Below are 16655 nucleotides of genomic sequence, written 5' to 3'. Positions count from 1 at the left end.
ATGAAACAGCTGGTTTTATAAGGGAATTTTCATAAGAGATTTCTCAAAAACACAACCATGACACTATATAAATTGCTGAAGGTCATAAAGCTACCATATTTTTCGCTCCATAAAATGCACTATTGTTCCCCCAAAAGTGGAGGGGAAAATGCCCATGCATCTCATGGAGCAAAAAATGCAGTATTTTATTAACTATTTTCACACACCATTTGGTTCAGAATATTTCTTTTCTTATTTTCCTCCCTAAAACCCAAGGTGTGTCTTATGGTCAGGTACATCTTATGGAGAGAAAAATACAGTAATCTACTGCATATAAGATGTCAATCTCATATCTAATATTATGAGACCAATTAATAAGAAAACACTAGACACATTCCCATTTTAAATTAAAAGGCAAAAATACCTCAACACTGACATTATTAAAGTTAGTTGTAAAGTTACAACCAATGCATTAATATCAGATTGTCTAAAGCTGAAGGACTAAAAAGGAATCAATAATAAAACTGTTAGTATTTACAGAATATATGAATATCTACCTAGAAAATCCAAGACAGTTAACTAAAACTGTTTAAAACCAACATATAAATATATAAAGTTACATACTAGAAATAAGTATTTTAAAAATAAAAGAAAAATTCATAAATGCAATAAAAAATTGTTAACTAAAACAGGAACAACAGAAAGTTTATCACTATTTAAACATCATGGTACTTTAACTGGGATTCTTTGAATCTGGGAACTGTCTTAACTTTGAGGTACATTTTTAAAATTCCATAACAAATTGTTAAGAAATAATTTTTAGTATATGACAAATACAGCACAAGACCATCTAAAATACAAACCTGTGCATAATTAGACTATTAAAATAAATAAAATATCTAGTAATATGTGGAATCTATATGAAGAAAACTGCAAGACATTATCAAAATTCATAAGTCAAAATTAAAAAAATATAACCATACTGATGAGTATAGAGAGTGATTAACATAATTTAAAACCAAGTCAAAAATATTTTTTAGACCTTGAATTGTTGATTTTAAAGTTTACTTATAATAAATGGGCAAGAAAAAGTATATATATATTTTTTAAAGAAGACTAACGAAAGGGTATGATCTTACCAGATACTATAAATGTGTAAGACTAAATAAGGGAGTAATACAGGAATAGACAGATCAATGGACTTGCAGAGAAAGTTCAGAGGTAAACACCAGATACGTATGTTCAACATGAGAATTTAGAATAATGGTAAAGGTAGAATTTCATATCAACTATGAAAGAACTATTCCACAGTGTTAAAAGGACCAGAAAAATACAGTTATATAACCTGTTGTGTTATGTGCTGAGAAGTCAGCTCAAACTCTAGGCTACCCTACAAATGAATGGGTGACATCCACCATGTTTTCAACAGCCCTACTCAACTCATACCTAAGACTTCTTCTATGGAGCTAATCCATCTCTTATTTGGCCATCCTCTTTTTCTGCTGCCTTCTATTTTTCCCACTATTATTGTGTTTTCCAAAGACCTAGGCTTCCTCTTGTGATGAGCCTAAAGTAGAAGAACTGCTTCACCTTCACTATTTTTGCCTCCAGGGATGTTTCATGCTTAACTTGCTCTGGGACCTACTTGTTCGTCTTTCTGGTGGTCCAGGGTATCCACAGAGCTGTCCTCCATATTTCAAATGAATTGAATTTTTTCTTACCAGCCTCCTTCACTGTCCAAATTTTACATCTGTACACAGTAACTAGGAATAAAAGGGTGTGGATGAGGTTAGCCTTGGTCTCTATTGACACACCATTGCTCTTAGTAATCTGTCTTAATTTTTCCACTGTGACCCTTCCAACTCTCTGCCTTCTCTTGATTTCTTGGCTGAAGTCTCCATTTGATACCAAGCAAATTTAACATTAAAATTGTAACTTTAAAAAATCTATAAATTCATAAACATGTTAGAATGTAAGAGAAATGTATATTATGGAGAAAAGTCAAAAACAATAAAAGAATGATGAATTTGATTACCATCAAAATGTCATAGATGTAAAAACAGACAAAACATTAAAAAAAGCTAATATCCCAATAAACAAAGCACTTCACAAAAAAAGTTTTTAAAGAATCTTACAGGAAAATGGGCAAAATAGATTGACCAAAGCTAAAATAAACAAAAAACTAAATTTAAATATCAATGAAACAAGTATAAATAAAACCATAATCCCATAGGTTTTTGTTTTTTATACCAAATTTGCAAAGCTTTAAAAAAACAATAATACACATACTGATCAAATAAGTGGCAAAATTACTCCTGTTCATTAGGAGTAGAATTACAAATCAGTTCAAACATCTAGGAAAAAACCTGGCCTTCATATATCCAAAGTCTTAAAAAATGATCCAGGAAATCCACTTTTAGAATTTTTTCCTAAGAGTGTTAAGGGACAAGGATATAGTAACAAATATTTAATTGCATGAAAAACAAATATAAAAGTAAAATGTAAATGTAAATTGTAAAAAAAGATGCCTCCCAAAGTACAATAAATACACACATTAAAACTGCATACAGGGAACATACCTAATCATGATAAAGGCCATCTGTGACAATCCCATGGCCAACATCATACTCAATGGGAAAAAATTGAAAGCAATCCCCTTAAGATCAGGAACAAAGCAGGGGTGCCCCCTTTCACCACTCTTATTCAATATAGTTCTGGAAGTCCTAGCCACAGTAATCAGACAAGAAAAAGAAATAAAAGGCGTCCAAATTGGAAAAGAAGAAGTAAAACTATCATTATTTGCTGATGATATGATACTGTACATAGAAAACCCTAAAGTCTCAGTCAAAAAACTACTGGACCTGATAAATGAATTCAGCAAGATGGCAGGATATAAAATTAAAATTCAGAAAACAGTGACATTTTTATACACCAACAATGAACTATCTGAAAGAGAAATTAAGAAAACAATTCCCTTCACGGTTGCAACAAAAAAAATAAAGAAAGAAAGAACCTAGGAGTAAATTTAAACAAGGTGGTTAAAGAATTGCACTCAAAAAATTATAAAACATTGATAAAAGAAATCAAGAAAGATACAAACAAGTGGAAGCATATACAGTGTTCATGGATAGGAAGAATAAACATCAATAAAATGTCTTTATGCCTGACCTGTGGTGGCGCAGTGGATAAAGCATCGACCTGGAAATGCTGAGGTCGCTGGTTTGAAACCCTGGGCTTGCCTGGTCAAGGCACATATGGGAGTTGATGCTTCTGGCTCCTCCCCCCCTTCTCTCTCTCTGTCTTTCTCTCCTCTCTCTCGGTCTCTCTCTCTCCTCTCTAAAAAAAAATGAATTAAAAAAAAAAGAATTAAAAAAAATAAAATAAAATGTCTTTATTACCCAAATTAATCTATAAATTCAATGCGATTCCTATTAAAATACCAATGGCATACTTCAAAGATATAGAACAAATACTCCAAAAATTTATTTGGAACCAAAAAAGAACACGAATAGCCCCAGCAATCTTAAAAAAGAAGAATAAAGTTGGTGGTATCAAGTTAAACTGATACCAACTTAAACTTCCTGATATCAAGTTAAACTACAAGGCCATTGTACGCAAAACAACTTAGTACTGGCATAAGAACAGGCATATAGCCTGACCTGTGGTGGTGCAGTGGATAAAGCGTCGACCTGGAAATGCTGAGGTCGCTGGTTCAAAACCCTGGGTTTGCCTGGTCAAGGCACATATGGGAGTTGATGCTTCCAGCTCCTCCCCCCTGTCTCTCTCTCCTCTCTCCTCTCTCTCTCTCTCTCTCTCTCTCTCTCTCTCTCTCTGTCTCTCCCTCTCTCTCTCCTCTCTAAAATGAATAAATAAAATAAAATTTTAAAAAAAGAACAGGCATATAGATCAATGGAACAGAACAGAGAACCCAGAAATAAACCCACACCTTTATGGGCAATTGATATTTGACAAAGGAGGTAAAAGTATACAACGGAATAAAGACAGTCTCTTAAACAAATGGTGTTGGGAAAATTGGGCAGGTACTTGCAAGAAAATGAAACTAGACCACCAACTTACACCATTCACAAAAATACACTCAAAATGGATAAAAGACTTAAATGTAAGTCGTGACACCATAATCATCTTGGAAGAAAACTTAGGCAATAAGCTCTCTGACATCTCTCGCAGCAATATTTATCTGATTTATCTCCACAGGCAAGTGAAATAAAAGACAGGATGAACAAATGCGACTATATCAAGCTAAAAAGCTTTTGCACAGCAAAAGACAGTAAGAATAAAATAAAAAGACAAACCAGGCCCTGGCCGGTTGGCTCAGCGGTAGAGCGTCGGCCTGGCGTGCGGGGGACCCGGGTTCGATTCCCGGCCAGGGCACGTAGGAGAAGCGCCCATTTGCTTCTCCACCCCCCCTCCTTCCTCTCTGTCTCTCTCTTCCCCTCCCGTAGCCAAGGCTCCATTGGAGCAAAGATGGCCCGGGCGCTGGGGATGGCTCCTTGGCCTCTGCCCCAGGCGCTAGAGTGGCTCTGGTCGCGGCAGAGCGACGCCTGGGAGGGGCGTCGCCCCTGGTGGGCGTGCCGGGTGGATCCCGGTCGGGCGCATGCGGGAGTCGTCTGACTGTCTCTCTCGTTTCCAGCTTCAGAAAAATACAAAAAAAAAAAAAAGACAAACCACACAATGGGAGGACATATCCGACAATACATCTATCTGATAAGGGGTTAATAACCAAAATTTATAAAGTACTTGTAAAACTCAACACCAGGAAAGTAAACAACCCAATCAAAAAATGGGCAAAAGAAATGAATAGACATTTCTCCAAAGAGGACATACAGATGGCCAATACACATATGAAAAAATGTTCAACATCACTGATCATTAGAGAAATGCAAATTAAAACCACAATGAGATACCACCTCACAACTGCCAGAATGGCGCTCATTAACAAAACAGCATATAATAAGTGCTGGCGAGGATGTGGAGAAAAGGGAACCCTCCTGCACTGCTGGTAGGAATGCAGACTGGTGCAGCCACTGTGGAAAACGGTATGGAGATTCCTCAAAAAATTAAAAATGGAACTGCCTTTTGACCCAGCCATCCCAGTTTTAAGAATACATCCCAAGAACACCAAATCACTGATTCAAAAGAAGAAATGAATCCCCATGTTTACGACAGCATTGTTCACAATAGTCAAGATCTGGAAAGAGCCCAAGTGTCCATCAGTGGACGAGTGGATTAAAAAGCAGTGGTACATATACACAATGGAATACTACGTGGCCATGAAAAAGAAGGAAATCTTACCCTTTGTGACAACATGGATGGACCTGGAGACTATTATGCTAAGTGAAATAATCCAGGCAAAGAAAGAAAAATATCATATGACTTCATTCATTTGAGGAATTTAGTGAACAATATGAACTGAGGAACGGAATAGAGACAGAGGCAGGATCAAAGGGACCTCAGGAAAAGATGACAAAGGGAAAGGGGATGAGAGGATGGGATCAGAGAAGGAAAAGAGATTAGTGAAATTATATATACATAATGCAGCATTATAGAGAGCAGTACAGCAAATCCTGAAGGGAAGGGGGAGGGTATTGAGGGGAACACAGAGGTGGGAGGGAGGGAAATATATTCAGGGGACACTTGAATATATGTAAGCACAATAAATTAAAATCAATTAAAAAATTACAGAAAAAAAGAAAACAGCAAGAAGGTATTATAATAGAAAGTATGAAATAAGTTTACAAATTACAACAAATCTTACTGGTATTGTAATAGATGTAAAATGGATTAAAGATAGTTATTGAAAAATAAAAAACTTCATACAAAGATTGAAAAGATGACCAATGACTGTACATAATCTATTGCTGAAGGAATGAAACTGGTTTCAAAACAATAGGCACAATATAAACTGATTTAAAACATGCCTAGAAAAAAGTCTGGGTGGCAGAAATAAGGTGAATCTTATTTTGTTTTTAAGAACTTGCATTTTCTGCAATTGATACTTAATACTCCTACAAATAAAAAACATAAAGTTTCTTTTATAAGTGACAGCTGACAACACGGGAAGAGTAAAGAAAATACCAACAAGATACTAAAGACAACCCAAAGAACAGGAAAAATATTTGCAATCATATATCTGATATCGGATAAGGGTCTAAAAAATTATAAAGAACTCCTACAACTCAATAAAAAGATAACTCAATTTTAGGCCCTGGCCGGTTGGCTCAGTGGTGGAGCGTCGGCCTGGCATGCAGAAGTCCCGGGTTCGATTCCCGGCCAGGGCACACAGGAGAGGGGCCCATCTGCTTCTCCACCCCTACCCCTCTCCTTCCTCTCTGTCTCTCTCTTCCCCTCCCGCAGCTAAGGCTCCACTGGAGCAAAGATGGCCCGGGCGCTGGGGATGGCTCTGTGGCCTCTGCCTCAGGCGCTAGAGGGGCTCTGTTCGCAACATGGCGACACCCAGGATGGGCAGAGCATTGCCCCCTGGTGGGCAGAGCGTTGCCCCTAGTGGGCGTGCCGGGTGGATCCCGGTCAGGCGCATGCGGGAGTCTGACTGTCTCTCCCCATTTCCAGCTTCAGAAAAATACAAAAAAAAAAAAAAAAAGGACAACTCAATTTTAAAATGAGCAAAGAATTTCAATACATTTTCCCAAGTAGATATAGAAATAGGAAATAAGCACATGAAAAATTGCTCAACATTTTCAACCATCAGGGAAATGCAAATAAACTACAATGAGAGGGCATGACTCAAGGGCAGGGCTAGAATTTGGCAAAGGTGAGGAAATGGGTTCTCCCCTGGAATCTCCAGAGAAATGCAACCCTGCTGACACCCTGCCTTTAGCCCACTGAGACCTGTGTCTGACTTCTTACCTATAAAACTCTTAAGATAATAAATTGTATTATTATAAGGCACTAGTTTTGTGGTAATTTGTTAGAACAGCAAAAGAAAACTAATATATTGTTTCCTGAAATTCTATAATGTTTCTTCTGTTTGTTTTAAATCCAACCCTGTTTCTGTTGTCTGTACTTTTTATAGTTTAAATATTTGTTCCCTCCTTTCTGTGGTACTTCCCAGTGGGCTGCAAGAGAGATTGGACAACATATAAGCACATTAGCACCTAAAAAGGAAGGAGAGAAGGGTCAGTGTGGGATCTTCTGGCACTTGTAGTGGCCGCAGATAAATTCTCCCTGTACTGCTAGTACTGTAATGTGCCGAGGGCCTCAGCAAAAGCCCAAGTCAAATTCTGCTTGATTTGACTCAAACCTTTTTAAACTTTATTTTAGCCTTTACAGGTTTCAGATGAATAATTTTAGCTTCACTGATTATAATGGTGGGTGGCAGATTTCAATTAAGATGTATGTTTGTCAAGCGTTTAGCTAAGCTACACAAACTATTGCTGCCTTGGCACCCATTTTGTTTGGCCAGGTAGCTTGTGAGGGCCTAGAATTGACTATAATAAAGCCCAAGATAACAGCAGCAGGCACAAGTAAATTTAAGTTCCCTTTTGAGACCCTCAGATAACCCCCACCACCACCAAGACGCTGACCAAAACTCTGCTCCTGGTTTGAACTGACCCATCCAGCCTTAGCCCAGAACCCACAAGCCACTCCAATAAAGACACACCAGGTCTTGTCACTCTCTCTGCTTGTACAAAAAAACAAAAGAAAACAAAAGACAAAACAAAACAAAAAAACCCTACAATGAGTTACCACTTAATACTCATAAAAATAGCTATATTAAAAAAGAAAAATAAATGTTAGCAAGAGTGTGTACAAACTAGAACCTTCATGCACTGCTGGTGGGAATGTAAAATGGTTTAGCTGCTTTGTAAACAGTTTAGTGGTTAGTCAGAATTTCATCAGCATTATCATATGATCCTGCAATTCCACTCCCAGGTATATACTCAAAGAATTAAAAGCAGGAATTCAGATACTCTTACACCAATGTTCACAGCATCAGTATTCATAACCAAAAAGTGGAAACAACCCCAATATCCATCAACTGATAAATGACTAAACAAAATATGATACTTGCTAAATCATACGTGAGATTTGAAAACATAGTAAGAGATAGAAGCTAGGCCCTGGCCAGTTGGCTCAGTGGTAGAGCGTTAGCCTGGCATGTGGAAGTCCTGGGTTTGATTCCCCGCCAGGGCACACAGGAGAAGCACCCATCTGCTTCTCCCTTCCCCTCTCCTTCCTCTCTGTCTCTCTTCCCCTCCCGCAGCCAAGGCTCCACTGGAGCAAAGTTGGCCCGGGCACTAAGGATGGAGCAAAGTTGGCCCGGGTGCTGAGGATGGCTCCATGGTCTCTGCCTCAGGCACTAGAATAACTCCTGCTGCAACGGAGCAAAGCCCCAGATGGGCAGAGCATCGCCCCCTGGTGGGTATGCTGGGTGGATCCTGGTCAGGCGCATGCGGGAGTCTGTCTCTCTGCCTCCCCACTTCTCACTTCAGAAAAGAAAAGAAAAAAACAAGATAGAAGCTAGTCACAAAAACCCCAAATTGTATGATTTCATTTAAAGGAAATGTCTAGAGTAGGCAAATCCAGAGGCAGTAAATAGATTATGGCTGCCTAGGGCCGGAGGGAAAGAGAACGACTGCTGATGGGTACAGGTTTCTTTAGAGGGAATAAAATATTCCAAAATTAGATTCTGGTGACAGCTACACAACACTGTGAATACACTAAAAAAGAGTGAACTGTAAACTTTAAGTGGGTAAATTGTATGGTATGTGAATTTTATCTTAATAAAGCCATTTAAAAACTTTATAACATAAACTTCTAACTTCTTGCAAGGTATTACTAATATTTTGTCCATTAATACAACAGATTTAATCTCTCTACTTAGAACACTGCAACTAAATCAAAAATACTTTTAAACCACTTAAAAATAAATAACAAGTAACAAACGTTATCTCACATTCCAAAACATTTCAAGGATAATTATAGTACAGAATTTCACTACAAAAAAATGTAATTGTACTATATTCTGATTTGAAAACCAGCAAACATAATTAAAGTAGGTGAGTCCAGTTACATAAAGTACAACAGTAAATAGAGCAAAGACACTACATGATCAAAGTAAAAAAAAAAAAAAGATTAGAAAGTATTGGTTAATATTTCTGGCTTACATTAAAAAAAACTTCAAGTACTTAAAGAACATCTAAATCACTTTGGGGTGGGGGTATTTTTCGTTGAGGCCAGAGTCATTCTAATGCCTGAGTCGGAGGCCATGGAGCCATCCTCAGCGTCTGGGGCCAACTTTGCTCCAATGGAGCCTTGGCTGCAGGAGGGGAAGAGAGAGAGAGAGAGAGAGAGGAAGTAGAGGGGGAAGGGTGGAGAAGCAAATGGGCGCTTCTCCTGTGTGCCCTGGCCAAGAATCGAACCCCAGGACTTCACACACCGGGCCGACGCTCTACTGCTGAGCCAACTGACCAGGGCCCTAAATCACCTTTTAGAATCAAATAGTCCTATCTCTCTCCTCCCAAAAGAAATTCAGAAGAAAAATAAAGTCCAGAAGTCTGAGGAACATGTGCTACTTTGACAGATTTCCTTATGTTTTTCACTTACGCACTTCCAAGTCTAGCTCACGCCACAAGCCTACAGGGGATCTGCAGAAGTCAGCTTGTCTTGGCTAAAATAGGACAATAGCAAATTTCAGCTCCAGGGTATCTGGTTTAAATTCTCAAGAAGAGCTGAGCTCATTTGTACTAAAATGGATTTTCAGACAAAATGATAAAATATTTGTTTATTTCAGCTTCCCATTAATAAGGAGCAAATACTTTACAACTTCTGTTGAGCAGAAAGCATGTTTAATAAAGAAAGAATTATGTTTGGCAGTACTTAAACATTTTTTAAGTCTCTTCAAAATGAACAAAATACATCAGAATTGTCTTAGAATCGCCTGCCTGCTTACCTGCCATAAATGATTACCTCTGTTGAACACACAACGTCAAGCAATCAATTGGTGTAGATCGGACTCCTGCTTGCTAGTTTTTGAAGTAAGCCAAAAGATGAATGCAACTAAAACAGGTGACGAGGAACAAGGCCAAAATCAGTACAAAACAAAACAAAAAAGCAAGCCAAAAAGAGGAAGAAAGGAAAAGACTGGGTAAAGGAAGGTCAGTGCTAGGCAGAAAATGAGAGGAAGACCGAAGTCAAGCAATAGGAAATGGAGAGAGAGATCATCTAATAACAGTAAAAGAGAACAAAGGGTCAGAGCTAACTCAGTGGTTCAAGGCAGAATACTGTACATTAAGAGCATCAATCATCTGTTACAGTAACTAATTAAGTAGTAGTAGCAGTAGTATTAAGTTGGAATAAAGAAATCTAATGAAAGTGAACAAAAAGATGTAAAAACATAATGATAACTATAATTTTAAACATCCACATGGTACTTAAATCTTTTTTATCTCAACCAGTAATCTAAAATACCTAGGACTATGTGGGGAAGGAAACGCAAAGCAAAGTTTGTAAAATAATCAAACGATTCTAACTTTACAATGTATTTAACTTCCATGATTTAAATATGTCATTATTGAATCTATTCCCATTTCTTCCTTACAGATAAATTTTGTCTCTGGAGTTTTTCTTTGAGTGTAATCGGTGCGGCCTTTTTAGAAGACAGAAGACTGGACCTCAGAAGTGCCTGAAGCCCAAGCCTGCCAAGAGATATTCCTGGTACAATGAACTGCACTTCACCAATCTTGCAGTTATACACTAGAACTTTTACTGATAACTTGTGCTTGAGCATCATGATCAGCTGAAAGAAGTTAGGAGGATTAAAAACTCCCCGCTGATATAGCAAGGGAGCTCCTTGCCAGTGGCATCAACCACAACAAATATCCTGTGAGGAACTGGGGGACCTGGGAAGTTCTACCTGTATCTGAGAAGTTGTACACAAAGACAGATATAAAAAACATTTATTGTAATACTGTTTAAGAGCATAAAAATGAAAACCCTAATGTCCTTCAACTGGACCAGCATAGATTATATCCATAAAACAGAAAGAGGAGATGATAAAATGAATTACATTATACCTGCTGATATCGATCTCTAAAACATATGAACTAAAAAAAAACAACACACAGAATAATATATATATCATGCAATTCATGTTAAAGATGGTATGTAGACCTAACAATTAAGACACAAAACTCAGCAGTTGTTAAAGACTGCTAAATGTGATTTCATATAAATTAGAATAGCACATGAAACATAATACTATAATATTGCATGTCAACCATACTTTAGTAAAAATAAATTAATTTTAAAAAGGAAAAATAATACTGTAAACAAAATCAAAGGATGACTGCACAAACTGAAAAACATACACAAGAAAAACTGACCAACAGTTTAAGAAATGAATGGCTGGCAAAGATGGGAATGATGAAACTTAAGTTTTTATTTCCTCAGCATATTTACATTTGTTTCCATATGCATGGATTATCTGCTCAAAATGAATAAATACCATAAATAAATACCTATAAATAAATAAATACACACACATGCAAATATGCTTTTATATGCATATACAATTTGTTGCGGACAATGATTAACCCTAAAGAGGGAGACAGATTTTCCTGGATATCCTTATGTACTGTTTCAATTTTTTATCTTGAGAATATATTAATTTCATAAGTCAATTTTATTTCATAATAAAAATATACTTGTTGAAAGTATATAACCTTTGACCCTAAAATTCCACTTCAAGGACTTTAACACTACATTGAAAAACTGCAGAAATAGGAAGTCATTTGCTAACTGTAATGGTTAAAACTTGGGAGACTTCTTACATTTTGTCTGCCACTAGAGAACTGGTTCATTACATATACATTTACATGCATATATATATATATATATAATGTGATGCATGCAATAATTAAAACTGATGACTCTGAGCTACACTTAGAGATATGGAAGTATGCATAATATTCTTAATGGAAAAAATGTAATATCATTGTAGATTTCATTATCTATACTTATATTCATAGCATTATCTGCAAAGATGATGAGGAAAATAACTGCCACCAAGTAGTACAGTTAGGGCTTTTAGTATCTGTATCAATTCCTGGACCCTGTATCTTTTACAATGAACATGTATCATCATTTTTATAATCAGGAAAAAAACCTATTTTCTTTTTTTTAAAATTAAGAATTACCTTGAATAGCATGGAATAAATAAATAAATAAATGGTATCTACATGTTTAGCTTCAGTAATACAGCCAATATGGAACAAAAGATGGATGTGAAGTTTTTCTTTACTTGGTCCGGCCCTGGATAAATAAGGCCAACCATGAAAGCACCAAAACATTTTTTTTTAATTTATTTATTCATTTTAGAGAAGAGAGACACAGAGAGAGAGAGAATGAGGGGAGGAGCAGGAAGCATCAACTCCCATCTGTGTCTTGACCAGGCAAGCCGAGGGTTTTGAATCGGCGACCTCAGCGTTCCAGGTGGAAGCTTTATCCACTGCGCCACCACAGGTCAGGCCTAAACATTTTTATTAAATCTGCAAAATGTGTTACACGTTCTGGGGTCACAATAACTTTAGCTGAATTTTTCTTTTTTTGAAATATTTGACTTAATTCCAGACACCTCTTTATCTCCTCCCCTCCAGGGTGCCGTATGGTATTGCCTACCACTCTCTGGAAACACGTTCTCCTGGTGGTTAGGACTCTGTACAAAGTCCGAGGTTTTCTCCGTGCTGCAGTATACAGCAATTCCTGTTGCACATGGGGTGACCCTGGGTTTTCTCCTCTTCAGGACTCAATTTCTGGGCCTCCTGGATAGGCATCTCTTTCTCTACATTCCATCCTAGGTCCTCTTTTCACTCCATACACTAGGCAATTTCAAGATCACTAAGGCCACTACTTGATAACACCCAAGTTGATCTCTATCCAGATCTCTTTAACAGTAGATTCATATATCTGTCTAATGGACATTTCTTCTGAGATGTTTAACAGGCACCTAAAATTTAATACATTAAACAAATTCTTAGAGTGTCCTCTGGAAACAACAAGGTTGTGGGTTTGCTCTCTGGTCAGGGCACACATGGAAAGCAAGCAATGAATTCACGACTGAGTGGAACAACAAATGAATACTTCCCTTCCCCCTTTCTTCCTTTCTCTGCCTCTCTAAAAATCAATCAGTAAATTTAAAAAAATTAAGCCCTGGCCAGATAGCTTGGTTGGTTGGAGCATTGCTCGAAGAACAGAGGTTGTTGGTTCAATCCCCGATCAGAGTGCATACAGGAATGGCTCGATGTTCCTGTCTCTGTCTCTCTCCCTGAAAAAATGATCATTTTTCCTCTCAAATTTGTTCCTCTTCCTGTTTTGGATATCTAAGTAAATGGCAATAACCTGCTTCTCAAGCCAGAAACCTCGGCATTATCCTTGGTTCTCTTCAATTCTCTCATATCCAATTATTCAAAAGTCCTATCACCCTCTCTGTCACTTCCCTAGTTCTAGCCATCAGCATTTGTCACGTGGATTACCATTACAGTACATTCTTCTATCCCCAGTTCCCTACAGCCATTCCAATTGGACAGCCAAACAATATTTTGAAGTGATAAATCAACTTCTCAGTATTAAAACCCTAAAAATAGGGTTTAATAGCCCTCACTGTCTTAGAATAAAGTACAAAGTCCAGAGTGCATGATTTACAAGATTCCACTTACATCTGGAACTTTAATTTTTTTATACCTATTCCCCCCACCCCATTACTTCTCTCTAAGAGATGGCACTGAAATTCTTTCAATTCCCTCATCATACTATACTAGCTTTCCTTCATAGCTTTGTAAATGCTACTCAGTGGTAGCTCCAAAGGGTACTGGGAAGAACTTTAGCCTTCCCTGACAACATACAAACTCCCCAGATTACCTCCAACAATTTAAGTTAACATATGTTTACTACACATTGTCCAATCCCTACCACGCAGCCTTTCAATCAGACTGTACCCCTTCTTATACTGTATGAAGAAATTCTGGAACCAGATGCTACCCTTCCAGCCTGGACTTGACTCCTGCACTATAATCTCACTCTCTCTCTTTACAGAAAGGAGAGAGAAAAAGAGAGAAAGGTAGGGGAGAAGGAGCAGGAAGCAACCTCAGCATTCCAGGTCGATGTTCTATCCACTGTGTCACCACAGGTTAGGCCCACTCACTTTTTTTTAAATATATTTTTTAAAAAGCTTATTTACTCATTTTAAAGAGGAGAGAGAGAGAGAGAGAGAGAGAGAGAGAGAGAGAGAGAAGAGAGAAGAGGTAGAGGAGCAGGAAGCATCAACTCCCACATGTGTTTTGACCAGGCAAGACCGGGGTTTCGAATTGGCGACCTCAGTGTTCCAGGTCGACACTTGAGCCACTGTGCCCCTACGGGTGGCTCAAGTGTCTTTTTTTTTTTTTTTTTTTTTTTTTGGTGACAGAGATGAAGAGAGTCAGAGAGAGAGACAGATAGGGATAGACAGACAGGAAGGGAGAGAGATGAGAAGCATCAATTCTTTGTCACAGAATCTTAGTTGTTCATTGATTGCTTTCTTATATGTGCCTTGACTGGGGGCTACAGCAGAAGGACCCCTTGCTCGAGCCAGTGACCTTGGGCTCAAGCTGGTGACCTCGGGGTCTTGAACCTGGGTCCTCTGCGTCCCAGTCCGACGCTCTATCCACTATGCCACCCCCACTCACTCTTATTTCCACTCCATTCACTTGGGTAGCTTCTATCTTTCAAGTTACAACTGAAATATCACCCTTGAGCCCCCAAGAGCGGATTAGGTACCTCATGGCAACCTATAATTTTTTCTTATCACAGCCCTATGCCACTGTAATAACCTGTTTACTTGCCTGTGCCCCTCAAGTCTAAAGTTCCCCAATGATTTAGACCAGGGGTCACCAAACTACGGCCGGCGGGCCGCATGCGGCCCCCTAAGGCCATTTATCCAGCCCCCACTGCACTTCCGGATGGGGCACCTCTTTCATTGGTGGTTAGTGAGAGGAGCACAGGATGTGAATGCTCCTGGAGTACTGTATGTGGCGGTGCCGCAAAGCGCTGTGTCGCTCACGTACAGTACTTCTTCCGGTGACACAGGACGCATCATGGCCCCGGAAGCACATCATATCACTTGTTACGCCTAGCAGTGACAAATATGGAACCGGACATTGACCATTTCACTAGCCAAAAGCAGGCCCATAGTTCCCACTGAAATACTGGTCAGTTTGTTAACTTAAATTTATTTGTTCTTTATTTTAAATATTGTATTTGTTCCCGTTTTGTTTTTTTACTTTAAAATACGATATGTGCAGTGTGCATAGGGATTTGTTCATAGTTTTTTTTATAGTCCGGCCCTCCAACGGTCTGAGGGACAGTGAACTGGCCCCCTGTGTAAAAAGTTTGGGGACCCCTGATTTAGACCATGGGCTACTCACTGCTCAATTACCTATATCTGGCATATAACCTGGCACATTACAGACATCTGGTAAACAACTATCAAATGAATTATAAATATACAAATTTCCTCCCCCCAAAAAACCTACAGCTAAAAAGAAACTATTATGAATGTCAATAAATGATTAAATATTACATTTAAAAGCCATCTTCAATGTTAAGTCAGCATCAGAAAACAAATTACAAATATGCCCATCTTTGTGCTTGACCTCTTAGAAACTGTATAAACATAACTTTTTGCAAACTGAGTCACACCATAAATACTCCAGGAGAGCTCATGTACTTACAAGATTAGGAAAAAAGCTCCAAACAAATTTATCCAATCTATATAAATTTAAATTTTCACATGACTTATTGACCTTCCTTAAAACAAAAGCCTTATAAATACAATTTTTCAATACCTACTTTTTCCTTCCCCAAAAATATGGCTTGCTAAATATAAGCTATAATTCCATAAACAAGTTTTGGAACTTAATTCCTTTAAATTCTCTCTAGACAACGTATAAACTCAGGTATATAGTAACACCCAAATTAGGCTCTGCATTGTGATGTAAAGAAGTCCTCCCCTTAGGGTGATTATTTGTTAGCATTCACGGGCTATTGTAAAATTATAGACTTTTATAAATCTTGTCTAGAAAGATTAGTAACGGAGTTACCCTGAGTAGTAGCTAACCTAAATATTTATTCACACACAAAAGTAAATGTCAAGTATGAAACAGTCATGAATGTAAACAAAACTGAATGCCAACTCTGGTTCAGAAACTAATTACATTTTCCTTAAGTATAGAAATATAGTTTGATTCCCATTTAAACTGATTCACTTATAAGGCATATAAAAAATACTTTATTCTTTGTAGAAGCTCAAATTTTCAAATATCCAGGCCTTCTCTTTTGTTCAGCCAATTAACAAAGTTTTCCTGTGCCACTGGCTTTGGTTTTGTTCAATTCTGTTCTTGATATCAACAGCACCAGCTCATCAAACTTTGCTTTCCTGGGTATTTTCACAAGGTGCTGCTTTTCTGTGCTACTCTAATATGTTTAAGTTTTTAAATTTAGCAAGTTTAAAAGGAAGATTTTCAAATATGAATTTCAGGTACACCACAAATAAAAGAAGTATTAAATACCTGTCAACATTTGGCAATGTGCCAGAACTGAGGGGCCCACCATTACTGCCCTAGCGGAAATCTATAATATCTAGCCCATAAACATTCACCAGAAAG

The 16655-nt window shown here is 37.9% G+C and overlaps 1 protein-coding gene across 3 annotated transcripts in view; it reads right to left on the bottom strand.

Annotated features, from left to right (window-relative positions):
• LOC136395066 (cyclin-dependent kinase 8) overlaps nucleotides 1–16655 on the bottom strand; it is a 164413-nt gene that overhangs the window by 137305 nt on the left and 10453 nt on the right. The gene's annotated exons all lie outside the window — the stretch shown is intronic.

Source organism: Saccopteryx leptura, chromosome 2, assembly GCF_036850995.1.
Source record: "Saccopteryx leptura isolate mSacLep1 chromosome 2, mSacLep1_pri_phased_curated, whole genome shotgun sequence".
Lineage (NCBI taxonomy): Eukaryota > Metazoa > Chordata > Mammalia > Chiroptera > Emballonuridae > Saccopteryx > Saccopteryx leptura.
The sequence above is the reverse complement of the archived record's forward strand: the minus strand, read 5'-3'. Positions and strand labels throughout refer to the sequence as shown.